Here is a 14,744-nt window from a genome sequence, read left to right as displayed (position 1 = left end):
AAAAAACAGAATATATGGCCCAGAAATGCCATTCCCAGGTATATATACCCTACAGACTTGAAGACAAAGATTCAAAAGAGACTCATACACGAATGTTCACTGTAGCACTATTCTCAATAGCCATAAAGTGGAAACAACCTAAATGCCCATCAAAAGATGAATGGCTAAACAAAATGTAGTACATATAAAATTGGCATAACATAGTCCACAAAGAAAATGTTCTACATCACTACATGGTGAGTAGTGACTGGTGAGCAGCTATCTAAGGTGCAACTTATGGTGTCTCTCCATCTGGAGCAAAGAAGAGTGAAGAAAATCAAAGATGCAAGGAAACAATTACTCCAACGGACTAATGGAACATGTGAACCTCAGCCTCAACAACCCTCAGACCAGAACTAGATGGTACCCAGCTACCACTGCTGACTGCTCTGAAAAGGATCAAAATAAGAGATCCCATTTAAATTGGGTAAAAATGTGGAGACAAATCTCAAAATCATTTAGAAAAAAATTTCAGGAGGACTGTTAGAACCCCTGAGACTATGGCTCTCAGACACCCTTCAAACTAGGAACTGAACTTGGCCCGCATGACTCACTGTCAGCCAAATGATAGACAGGCCTATAAGATAAACAGTAATATCAGGAGGGTATGCACTTATTAGAACAATCAAGCATACAATATCAAGAAGTCAGTATTTACCCAGGGATAGAGCTAGGAAGATGAGGATACGATGGAAGGATGAAGGAAAAGGTTGGGCATAGGAAGGAAGTGGGAAGAATGCTGTTAACAATGTGGGGACTGCAGTAAATATCACAGAACAGAATGTGTATGGATTGTTGAATGGAAAACCAATCTGCTCTGTAAACTTTCACCCAAATCACAATTTAATATATATAGATACATAGATACACAGATAGATAGATACAGTAGTACATACATACAATGGAATACTACTCAGCCAGTAGGAGAAATGAAGTCTTGGTACATGCTACAATATGGATGGACCTGGAAGACATTATGCTGAGTAAAATAAGTTAATCAGAAAAGGACAAATATTGTATGATCTCATTTATATAAAAAGACAAGAAAATGCAAATCTAGAGAATAAAGTTTATTAGTGGTTACCAAGGGCAGAAAAAATGGGAAAAGCAAGTGATGGAAATACCACATTGATTAAGGGTAGGGTTGCAAAGCCAATTATCATAATTTCTGTCAATAAGTTTACACCTGGAAAAAGTGGAATTGGAAAAAGTTATGTGTAGATGTATTTACAACAATAACAAAATTAAAAAAAAAAAAAGAGTAACTGATGAGGCTGTTTATGTGCAACCAAATACCTCATGGATTTTGGTTTCTTGTTTTGGAGGTTTCGGGTCATGATCTCATTAGACATCTCTTATGTGGTAGTTTGATTTGTGTGTCAACTTGGCTAGGCCTGGTTGAGTGGCTGGGCAGCTAGTGGTAGTTAAGCCCCATGAAGAGACTGGCAATCAGCTCCATGGTGGGATCTACGACAAGCAGCTGAGTAGCTGCGTTTGGGTATGTGGTCTGCTTCCTGTATATAAGGAAAAGCTCTGAGAATGGTCTCTAGCTTTTGGCACTCTTGGACCCTGCATGTAGCTGTGTGGTTGTTCAGCAGCCTGCTATGCTATGCCAACCCTGGGACTTACAGTGGACTTGAATTAATGGCCTGCTGTGTGGTTTGGTAATATCAGGACTGTGCCTTTTTCCTTGTCAACCTTGGGGCTTCTCAGCAGCCAGCAGCTATCTGAGTGAAGAAATGCCTCTAGCTCCAATGGGCCGGGAGCAGGAGGCAGAGCCGGACCCCAAGGTTGAGGGGCTTTCACACAGCCCCTAGAGCCTGGCACTTTGAACTTGGACTTAAAGCCTCCAAATTGTAAGAATAAACTCCTGTTTGTTAAGGCCATCCCATGTGTGGTATATATTCTTATCAGAGCAGCACTAGGTAACCAGAACATCTTAATTGGACTAAGTATGTGTTTAGTGTTTCTGTTCTATCTCCTAGTTTGTTACATTGTGCCTGGGTTCTTAAAAAGTTGCAGATGGTCATACAAGGAACAACAATTGGTTTCTGTTGGCCTGGAGCAATAGAAGAAAGAAAGTGAGGAACAGAAGAAGGATATGGAATATGGCTAATTGCCTTCATGAACAACTGCTTCCTTTGCAGAAGAACTGGATGTTATGCAACTACCACTACTGAACATTTTGATCAAAGACTCTATAGAAGAATCCTGATCAAAAGGCAGAAAATTCAGAACAGAATTTTAAATTCTCATGGACTCCAGAATTCCTGATGAACCACTGAAGCACTGAAGCTATTGTCCTGAGATAATCTTTAAACCTTAAACCAAAATATCCCCTGAAGTTTTCTTAGAACCAAACAATAGTTTAGCTTAACTAGTAAAAAACTAACTGCCTTGAGCATTATGCTCTTCTAGAAACTAGCTATATGGATCGAATTGACAACAGCAACTTAAAAGATAAGATAGAAACCTTAGAGTGCAGGAAATATATGTTAATGGAGGAACAACTCAGAAAAGGAGGGTGCAAATGGTTGCACAACTCAGAGAACGTAATCAGTGACACTAAACGGTACATGTAGAAACTGCTGAATTGGTGTATGTTTTACCGTGTATACTGTCAACAAATTTTGTTTAAAAATACATATAGCATAGTGTTTGGAACATGATAAGCACACATTAAACACCTGTCAAATGTATGGAAAAGAAAAAAGAAAATACCATCACCCTTTCAATTTTACAATTTTGCTTCTTTTATTTAGTAATTTTTCCTAAACCAAACGCAATGCCATCAAGTCGGATCTGACTCATAGTGACCCCTCCTTGGGTTTCTGAGGCGGTATCACTAGGGAAGTACATTTTCCAACCTTCCTTCTGAGGAATGGCTGGTGTGTTTGAACTGCCAGCCTTCTGGTTAGCAGTCAAATGCCTTAGGCACTATGCCACCAGAACTCCCTAGTAATTTTTATATTGAGGAAATACAATTTTTGATGTCTCAATCAATGTTAGGAGCTCTGGTAGCATAGTGCCTAAGGCATTTGACTGCTAACCAGAAGGCTGGCAGTTCAAACCCACCAGCCACTCCTCGAAAGGAAGGTTGGGAAATTTACTTCCCTAGTGATACCCCCTCGAAAACCCAAGGAGGGATCGCTATGAGTTGGAACTGACTCAATAGCGGTGTGTTGCGTTGTTATTTGCGTAAACCAACGTTGAGTCTAAAGAATAAGAACAGCGCCCCCAGAAAGTATAATTTTCCACAGGGAGACATATTTCGATAACAAAGGCCCTCCCTAGAAAGAATAAAAGGGGACTTCTATTTCAAAATAAAAATCCTTGTCTTCCTGCACATTCAGGAAAATTTAAAACAGAATGCTTTTTTTTCAGAATTGAGCTCCCACAGACTTGTGAAAACAACAATTGGAAAATTTCTCCAACAACCTGATTGTATGTTTAAGATGAAAGTGTCTGCACTGGGCTCACTGTAACAAGGAGATTCTGTCTCAAAATTGTCGCCCTCAGTTTCAACTGGTGTCTCTATGTGGAAAGTAATGGAAATGATCAATTAAGGATGCTCACTCTACATTTCACATCCTTTTTAATCAAGTACATACCAAAATGATGGACTTGATGCAAGTGACACTATAGGCATTCTATGTGTTCTCCATGTCTTTCATTCTCACTACTGGTTTTCTAGAATTAGGCCTCATGTTCTGTCATTTTTAATATTTTAATACTTTATTTATCTCAAATGTGATTAGTCACAGAGGACAACAGTAAAATAAAACTTTATAGTCAACAAAGTCCTTTATACCTAAATTTATTGCTCATTTTACATTTTGTTTAACAACACGTGGCTCCTTGAAATACATATACCTTCCTCAAGTTTCAGTCTGTCTATGTTCTGGTTTTTTTTTTCCTTATTGAGGGTTGATTTAAGTATCTGGATAGAAAGAATTTCTGATGATTGGAAAGTGACTGAAATTTTATCAGGCCTTTTTCCAGAATTGTTAATACTCTTTTGTGTGAGAAAAATGTCCCATCTTGTTTGTTCCCACAATATAATGTCCATCCAAACTGATCATTTCCCACTGACTTCCCAATTTTCCTCAATATGATAAGGATTCATTCCCTTTCAATGAGTCAGTGAGCAGTCAAATGATAAAATATGAAAGAACTCATTGATGTTTCACATAGTTGAGGTTTACAGCAAATACTTTCCTTCTGTTTGACTAGAATCTATAAAGGTATTATTTTATAATAGTGACAAAAATATTTTTTTCTGTGACAATTTTTTAAAAAATAATTTGTACTACTTTTTCATTGTTCTCTAATTTGGAAAGTTGACATGTAGGTACCAGAAATGATGGAAAATTTTAAACATTAAAGTACTTTCTATTTTCCAAATATCATGCTAAACAACTGTCCTTTTCTTCCTTTGCTATAGAGGTATAAACAAATAAACAAAAAAAATTCTCTAAGCTCTTTCATAAGACAATCTGAAGAGGGAATTGGCATCCCAGAGGAGTATAACGTAACAGAAACATTACATTTGTAATGTAATTAAAAACATTACAATTGTACTGATGTCAATTCTCAGCTCTGAAACTATTATCCAAAAGTAAGTTGCAAAGTTGCCCATCAATAAAAAATATATATATATACATATATAGAGAGAGATTGCATTGGATTTCTGAGGTCCCCTCTAGCTCAGACTGCCTATAGGTCTAAATAAAATACATTAATTTGATTTGATACCAACTATAAAAATGTCAAGATTCTTTTATTCATTCACTCATTCACATCTCCTACAAAAATTTATTAAAGAACCTCCATTTGTCTTCACCACTAACAGGTCTTCACAGGATATTCTTCTGAGAAACTGTTAAAAAGAATGCTTACTTCCATACAGAAATAAACCCCACTGATCTTCTTGGTCTTACTGTGTTCTTGACCTATTTTCATGCCTGAATGGCCTGGAAAGATTCGAAAGCCTTTAACCCTCCTCATAGAATCTAAAAATATACAAGTGCGATAGAAATTCCTCTCCCCCTCTTATTATCTCTGAGAATGAGATCACTGAGTCCTAGAATGACAGCAGTATTAAAGAGGTCACCATTAGGGATCCTCACTTCAGATCTGCAGGGTTCTTGGGCCACTGTTATCAGATGTTGTGTCTTCTACAAGGCCAACTCTAAGAACTGAAATTTATCAGAAAGGGTGGAGTTTAGCTCTTGAATTTTTTAATAACTTCTTTCCCTAAGATCCTAGTGCTCAGAAAGTTCATTTGATTGTGTAATTCTTTGGCTTTAATTTAAATCCATTTTTTCCAGTCTGACTTATTGTGATATGGAAATAATGTCTCACTTGCATCCCCCTTGCATTAGCCCTTCTTACCTTTGAATAAGGAGCTCTGGTGGCATAGTGTCTAAGGCATTTGACTGCTAACCAGAAGTCTGGCAATTCAAATCCACCAGCCACTTCTAGGAAGGAAGACTGGGCAATCTACTTCCGTTAGGATACTGCCTCAGAAGCCCAGAGAGGGGTCGCTATGAGTCAGGACTGACTCGACAACAGTGAGTTTGGTTCGGTTTTGGTTACCTTTGAATATAGTTGTTAAGATGCCCTTCAACTATCATAACTGTAAGCAATGTATCCTTTGCAATAAACATAATTAAAAACTGCTCCCAGGTCTTCTTAAAGTAATGTGAGATTTTTACATTTTTATGTCTGGTGTGGGTGATATAAAAGCAAGTAATACCACGATGGGAAGGTAGGAAGGATGTCAAAAGATACTCTCCATCCTTAATGCTCCCTTGATAGAAATGACAGGCTTATTTGTTTTGTTAACCAGTGCATAATTAAAAGTCAATATCCAAGATCATAATAAAAATCTGTATAACTCCTCATGCTGCGAGTCTGAGGTTTGAAAGGAAAACCCATTAAAACACAGCCATGTGTAATTTACAAGAAATCAGTAATAAAATGTTTGCTCTCGACATTATCTGTAAAATGGTCTGTATATTACCAGAATAAATCCATATTACTTGGAGGCTGCAGATAAACATCCATAGGCAAAGTTCACATTGAGGTTATCTGCCACCTGCTCTGAACCAAGGAATGCTATTTAGAGGAGACAAATTGTGGTTTACTTCTTCAAGTCTCAAGTACATTGTGCAGAAATGAGTTTAGTTCCTGAGAGGGTATCTGTCATATCCAAACACGAAAGAATACCATTACAGGTTTGTACCCATTGCAGAAAGAATATAGCTTTTGTCCTCAGTGGGGGAACAAAAGGAGGATGCTTAACAACTAGAAGTTCTGAATGCACCTTCTATTTGAAAAAAAAAAAAAAAAGCAGTTACTTCATGTTTTATAAAACAATGATGCATTTGGCAGTAGAGTGATATCTTATTTTAAGTCACTAGTGAATTCACTGTTCATGTGTGTGAAGCTGTTCATGTAGCTGCACTTTGGGCTTTGAATTAAGAAAAACTTTTTGACACAGAGAAAAAAAATCATCTTAATAGGATAAAGCATTAAACCACTCTACCAAAGGAGTTTAAGACTGACTCACTGAGGTGTAGTAAATTACATGGTACACCACCTGGTTTATTTCTGCCTGAGTGGCACAAAGCAATCTTCTGGGAAGTTCGCTCTCTCTCAGGTGTGTAGAACTCTGATGCTGGGATTGGTTGATTTTAGCCACTCTGTCAGGCTCAAAAGAAGCCCTCCTAGAGGCTGGAGGAGAGAGTCTCTCTGACTTCTGGCTGAGAAAGACATACTACTGAGAGAAACATGCTGCTGAGAGACCTAAGAGAAACACATTGCTGAGAGAGATGTGCTGCTGAAAGAGAGAGTGATGAGAGAGACACACACTGCTGAGAGAGACTTGCTACTGAGAGAGACCTGCTGCTGAGAGAGACCACCAGCTGAGAGCGACTGAATATGTTCCTGAACTTGAATTGTAGCCTGTTGCTTCCCTAATAAACCCCATAATCTGTGAGTTCTGTGTGGCCACTGCAGCAAATTATTGAACCCAGCAGAGAGGTGGTGGGTGCCACAGGAGGAACAGTTGGTGCCAAGGTTAGTAAGAAGGCTGGAGGGTGGCAGCATGTCTGGCATGCCAGCAGGCCTTGGAACTGCTGATGGTCATTCTGTCCTCCTCTTGTGTAGTTAGAGGAGGTCAGAAGATGTCATCTCCCTGCCCCTTTGGCACTCAATGACAAGCCCAAAATGTTTTGGAAAAGAGTCACTGGGGCTAATGATTTCACATTCTTGAAGAACTCTAATTGTTCATCTATTCAACAAATACTCATTTGATGCCTACTAGGTCTTTGTTGTTGTTGTTGTTGTTCTTGTTGTTGTGTGCTATCACGTCAATTCTGATTCAAAGAGAGCTGATAGGACAGAGTAGAGCTGCCTCGTAGAGTTTCCTAGGCCATTGTCTTTATGGAAGCAAATGACCAGGTCTTTTCATCTACAGAGAAATTAGCAGATTTGAACTGCCAGCCCATTACATTACTAGGGTTCTTTTACTAGGTCATTGTTGTTGTTGTTGTTGTTAAGTGCTATGAGTCAGTTCCAACTTATGTGCATACATACATTCATAGCAACCCTATATACAACAGAATGAAACACTGCTTGGTCTTGCACCATCCTCATAATTATTGCTATGTTTGAGCCTATATGACAGCCACCATGTCAATCTACCTTGTTGAGGGTCTTCCTCTTTTTCACTGACCCTCTACTTTACCAAGCATGATGTCTTTCTCCAGGGACTGGTCCCTACTGATAACAAGTCCAAAGTATATGAAACAAAGTCTCACCAACCTCACTTCTGAAGAGCATTCTGGTTGTGCTTCTTCCAACATACAAGACAGATTTATTCATTCTACTGGCATTTCATGGCATAGTCAACATTCTGTGCCAACGCCATAATTCAAATGCATCAATTCTCTTTTAAATCTTCTTTATTCATTGTCTGACTTTCACACACATATGAGAAGACTGAAAATATCATGGCTTGGGTCAGGTGCACCTTAGTCCTCAAAGTGATAGCTTTGCTTCTTAACACTTTAAAGAGATCTTTTGCAGTAGATTTGCCCAGTGCTATATGGCATTTGATTTCCTGACTGCTGCTTCCATGGGCAATAGATATGTATTCCAGTGAAATGAAATCATTAATAACTTCAATTTTTTTTCTGTTTGTCATGATGTTGCTTATTGGTCCAGTTGTGAGCATTTTTGTTTTGTGTTGAGATGTAATTCATACTGAAGTCTGTAGTCTTTGATCTTAATCCAGAAGTGCTTCACGTTCTTTCCCCTTTCAGTAAGCAAGGTTGTGTCATCTGCATATTGCAGGTTGTTAATGGGTCTTTCTCCAACCCTGATGCCACATTCTTCTACATACAGTCCTGCTTCTCAGATTATTTGCTCAGCAAACAGACTGAATAAGTATAGTACAACCCTTATATACACCTTTGCTGATTTTAAACCACAGTGTCCCTTTGTTCTGTTCAAATGACTGCCTCTTGGTCTATGGATAAGTTCCACAGGAGCACACTTAAGTGTTCTCACATTCCCAATCTTTGCAATGTTATCCATAATTTGTTATGATCCACACAGTCAAATGTCTTTGCATAGTCAATAAAACACGGATAAATTGTTCTGGTATTCTCTGCTCTCAGCCAAGATCTAGCAATGATATCCCTCATTCCATGTACTCTTCTGAATCCAGATGGAATTTCTGGCAGATTCTTGTCAATGTACTACTGCAACTATTTTTTAATTATCTTGTGCAAAATTTTCCTTGTTTGTTATCTTAATGAGATTGCACAACAATTTCCACATTCTCCTCCCCATCCCTCCAGACTCTTATTGGCATCCCTAGAGTACAACCTTAATAAATCACTTGGAATGGGAGACACTTCTTAGCATCTATTTCTAAGGAATGTAAGCATTTTGGATTGTTGAACTATGTCCCCCAGAAAGATATGCTGAAGCCTTACTAAGATTTACCACAACCTAAACCAAACTCACTGCCATTGAGTTAATTCTGACTCACAGAGACCCCCATTGGGTTTCCAAGGCTGTAAATGGTTATGCAAGCAGACTGCCTCATCTTTCTTCTGTTGAGCAGCTGGTGCATTCAAACCACTAATCTTGTGGTTAGGAGCCAAATGCCTTAACTACTACAATACCAGAGTTCTTTTTACTGGGACTTAGGAATGTAAAAATGCACAAGATGATAGACATCTTCCTCAAGGTGCTTGCATGACTTTGAGGAAATTTCATTACTGTGATAGCACAAAGGAAGCCAACTAACCTAATATGGGGACATCAGGATCTCATGAAAGGAAGGCTTCCCAGAGATGAAATAAATAAGTGATGACCTAAAAGAAATTACCTCGATGTTCTGTTCTCAAGAACTAAGAATATGGCAGCATAGACAAACCATTATTCCTACCATCCACAACAAATATAACAAAGAAACTATGCTTGCCTTTAAGTGACTCTGAATTGGGGAGTAGAGGAAACAGCAAGGAACTACAAACAAGCAATAATCAACAAATTGACGAGTTGCATACAGTAAAAAAAAACTGCTTTTGTCACTGTCTCTGCCCTTTTGCCAGCCATGTGGGCTGCCATCTGCTGTGAATTGGGTTAGTGGAAAAAGAGCTTGCCTCCATAACCACCCCAGCCACTGACTGTACAAAGAAATAAAATGCCTAGTTTCTGCCCTAAAATCAGTAAGGCAGACCTCCCAGGGTGTCTGATTGGAGTGTGCCAGCACCTCCTATACCCAGATACTATCCATTGCAAACCTACTTCAAAGTGCTACAGAAGGCCTGTGCAGTGAAGTCTGCTCCCATAGTAAACAATCTACCTGCCTCACTCTTCACCCCACAGCCTCTAAAACCAACAGGACAGACCTTCTAGGGAGTCAGTTCTGGTCTGTTTGTTCCTCCTTTCACTCATTGCTAAGGATGGCTGACTGAGACTGCTGTGCATTAGGAAGCAGGAGTATTAAGTGGTGGCTACATTCATAGCCAACAGTCTACCAGGTAGACTCTGATAGCAACAAGGCAGACCTCCACTGGGATCTCACCAGCATGTGACGACATTCCCTTTCCCACCTGCAATTGTTGGTTTCCAGCCTGGTTCAAACTACTCCTAAAGGCCCTCACAGCAGAGTCTGCTCCCATAGTTAGCACTTTACTTGCCTCACTGTGCACCCCATAGGTCAAGCCTCTGAAACCAACAGGATAGAGCTCCCTAGGGATCACATGAGTCTGATAGCTCCCCCTTACAGTTGGTGCTGATGACTGCTGACTGAGGATACCATGTCTAGAAAGCAGGTGTCCGGAGTGAAAGCTAAACACACAGCCAAAATATTATAGGATAGGCCCTGAGAGAAACAAGGTAGACATCTCTAGGGGTCTATTTGGAGCATGATAATCTCTCCTTCAACCAGTAACTGTTGGCTGCTGGTCTGATAAGAACTTCTAAAGAAGGTTCCCTACAGTGGAGTCAGGAGATAGGTCACCTAAGTGGAGACTGCTCCCTCAACCACCACAGGGGCACTGAGGTTCTGAAACAAGACAGCTCTCTCAGAAGTCCTTCTGGGGAGTGCCAGTCCCTCCTCCTCCTGAAAGACAGTAAAGTCTGCTTGTGCTTCCACTGAATGCCAGGTCAGATATAAGCAGTCCCCACAGAGCAGGGAAGGAAAACTTAAGAAAAACCAGGGCAACAACCAGCTCTGAAAGGGGCTCACTAGGTGTGGTTTTCCAATTAAAAATGTGACTGTAGAAACAGGGAAGGGAAGGGAGAAGTAACTAGAGAGAGAGTACTGAGCCTTCTGGTGGACAGATTAATTAGTATATGATAAGTCACCTGAATAGCAATGCTGGCTGGTAGATAGGCTGACCACAGCATATTCTCTGACGTATTTAGAAGAGATTGAAAGTTGAAAAACAGTATCTGGAACTTTCAAATCCAATTAAACCAGAGAAGGAGAAGGAACTATCATAGACAGGGAGAGGAAATGGTAAGCAAAAGATATATGCACCTCCTACCTAAGACTTTTGTGCAGAAAGTAATGCAGGCAAAAACACCAAATACTAAGGAAACCTGAGAAAATTAATAGCCACAAAAATTCCAATGCTTCAAAAAAATATCACAAGACTCACAAAGATCAAAGAAACAATGACCCATCCAAATGAACAAGACAAAAGGAATGAAAGTGCATTTAGGGATGACTAAATAATGAAAACAATCGAAGACTATAATACAACAACATCAAACATAATTAAAGAAGTAAGGGAAAATAAGGACAAAGAGCTAAGAGAAATTAGGAAAACAATGCAAGAAAAAAAAAGATCTAAAAAAAGGAGATATTGCAATTGAAAAGGATAATAACTGAAATGAAGAACATAATAAAAGGACTTACCAACAGATTTAATCAGGTAGAAGAAAGAATCAGTGAATTAGAGAACTAGATAGTTAAAATTACAGACTGAAGAACAAGACTCAAGAAGGCTGAGGACAGTTTAATGGAACTATGGGATAACAAGAGAATCAATGTAAGTATGATGGAAATTCCATATGGAGATGAGAGAGAGAGAGAGGAACAGAAAGAAAATTTGAAGAAATAATGACAGAAAATTTCCCCAATCTAACAAAGGATATGAATCTACAAATACAAGAGGCTAAAAGAACCCAAAGCAAGATAAATCCAAAGAGATCAACACCATGACACATCATAGTTAGGCTCTCAAAAATTAAAGATAAAGAGAGAATCCTGAAAGCAGTGAGAAAGGAATCACATACAAAGGATTCCCAATAAGATTAGTGCCAATTTCTCCTCTGAAACACTGGAGGCCAGAAAGCAATGCAATGATATATTTAAAGTGGCAAAAGAAAAGGGGAAAAAAAAAATCAGCCAAGAATACTGTAACTAGTGTAACAATCCTTCAAGAATGAGGGTGGAATTAAAACATTCCAAGACAAAGAGAAGCTAAGAGAGTTCATATTTACCACACCAGCCCTACAGAAAATACCAATGGAAGAGAAAAGATACTAGAAAGTAATTCAAAGTTACACATAAAAAGAAAGATCTCTAATAAACAGAAATTCATGAGCAAGTATGAATAAACTTTAACTTTTTGTCAAAGATCAGCTATCCACAGATGGATGGATTTACTTCTGGGTTTTCAATTCTTTTCCATTGGTCTATCTGTCATTGTGCCAGAACAAAGCTGTTTTGATTATAATGACTGAACAGTAAGAGTTTTGAAATTGGGACCCATAAGGACTCCTACTTTGTTCTTCTTCAACATTGCTTTAGCTATTTGGGTCCTTCTTCCTTTCCATATAAAGTTGGAGATTAGTATTTGCATTTCATCAAAGAATATTGTTGGGAGATGGATCAGAATTGTATTATGTCTACAGATCACTTTGGTAGTGTTGATATTTTCACAATATTAAGTTTTTCAATCCATGAGCATGGAGTGTTTTTCCATTCATGTGGATTTTTTTACTTTTTTGCAATAGTGTTTGACAGTTTTGCTTTGTCTTTTACATTCCTGATTAGGTTTATTCCTAGGTATTTTATCCTTTTGGGGGTTACTGTAAATGGTATTGCTTCCTGAATTTCCTTCTCAGAATCCTTCTCAGAGTCCTCACTGTTAGTGTATAGGAACCCAAATGATTTTTGTGTGTTATCTTGTACCCTGACACTTTGCTTAATCCTTTTATTACTTTCTGGAAACTTAACTCTGGGATTTTCTGTGTATAAGATCATGTTGTCTGCAAATAAGGATAGTTTGACTTCTTCCTTTTCGATTCAGATGCCCCTTAATTCCTTCACTTGCTTTATTGCTCTAACTAGGATTTCCAGCACAATACTGAATAAGAATAATGATAAAGGGCATCCTTGTCTCATTCTCATTCTCTGTTGAGAATAGTGTTAGCAGTTGGTTTTGCATATATGTCCTTATTTATGCTGAGGAATTTCCCTTCTATTCCTATTTTGCTCAGAGTTTTGTCTGGAAGTGTGTTGAATTTTATCAAAATGCTTTTTCTGCACTGATTGAGATGATCATATGATCCTTTTCCTTTATTTTATATATATGGTGAATTACATGGCTTGATTTTCTAATGTTGAACCATCCTTGCATGTCTGGTATAAATTCCTCTTGATCATGATGTATTTATTTATTTATTTTTTATATGTTGTTGAATTCTATTGGCTAGAATTTTGTTGAGAATTTTATGTCCATATTCATGAGGGATATGGGTCTGTATTTTTCTTTTTTAATTATGTATTTGCCTGGCTTTGGTATCAAGGTTATACTGGCTTCATGGAACTAACTGGGGAGTAATCCATCCTTTTCTATGTTCTGAAATAGTTTGAATAGAATTGGTGTCAACTCTTCTTTGAATGTTTGGGAGATTTCTCCAGTGAAGCTGTCTGGTCTGGGGCTTTCTTTTATGGGAAGGTTTTTTTTTTTGTTGTTGTTGTTGTTATTGTTTTTATTTCTTTAATTTCTTTAGTTATGAGTCAATTCAAATTTCCTATCTTTCTTTTAGTTTATGTAGTTAGTGTGCTTCTAGAAATTTGTTCATTACATCTAGATTTTCAAATACGTTGTTCAAATTGTAGGGCTAAGCTATTAATTTTCTTTTCTTTTCTTTTTTTTTTTTGATGTGTGCATTTATTGCTGTAAATTCTCCTCTTGGTGGCCAAACTCTTGGTACTCCATGGCAAAGCAAGAAAGAATACCTTTCCCTCATTCTGTCAAAAGGCCCTAGGAAGCACTGCATAGGTCTTTATGTACATAATTATGGAGTTTAAACTGTTCTTTGACATTTTACCTGAAAATAAAGACATACATCTGAAGGCTAGACTAGGGATAAATTAGAGTAACAGTCATTATATAGACGTTACTCCTTCCTCAGACAACAATGGCTTTGTTAAAGGAACAATTACAAATTTCCCTTGTATACAATAAGTACCCTTCTCAGGAGGTTCCTCAGCTCCCTCAATTGTCTCTCAGTCTATTTCACCAGTTCACCAACATTCTCCAGAAATACCCAAGGCCTAAAAGTAGGCCCCACCTAGACTCCAGCTGAGATCCCAGCTATCATCACGACAGTCAAAGATTTCTGAACCTCTTAAGGTCTTAATCCTATGCATCAATAGAGAGTTTTCCAGTGTAAGCTGTTGTCATCTAAGTGCAGATTGCTAGAGGGAAATATTTGAAACATTTGAAAATCACATTATTCATAACATTTGATGGGATGCCTCTGAACTACATCCGTCCTGGAAATAGCAAATGTGATACAGTCAAAATGTAACCAGTATGTAATCTCTCCACAAGTTCTTCCATTCTTTTTTTTTTATCTGCCCTCCTTTTTCTTTACAACTCCTATATTCACTGGTTGTATTGAAGATAGATATTTCTCTGTGCCAATTTAAGGGGACATGGTCCCTTCTAAGGAGTCATGAGTGACATAAATCGTTAAGCATTCTACTACTAATCAAAATATTTGTAGTTCAAACTCACCCTAAGGTTTCTCAGGGCTGGCAATCTGCTTCCAACAGACCACAGTCTTGAAAATCCTATGAAGTAGTTCTATTCTGCACACATAGGGTCACCATGCCAGAAATGACTTGACAGTAATAGGTTTGGTCTCTTCTAGTT

Source organism: Orycteropus afer, unplaced genomic scaffold, assembly GCF_000298275.1.
Source record: "Orycteropus afer afer isolate SDZICR_OR568_19922 unplaced genomic scaffold, OryAfe1.0 scaffold00149, whole genome shotgun sequence".
In the NCBI taxonomy this organism is placed as follows: Eukaryota; Metazoa; Chordata; class Mammalia; order Tubulidentata; family Orycteropodidae; genus Orycteropus; species Orycteropus afer.
This window is presented reverse-complemented; position numbering follows the sequence as displayed.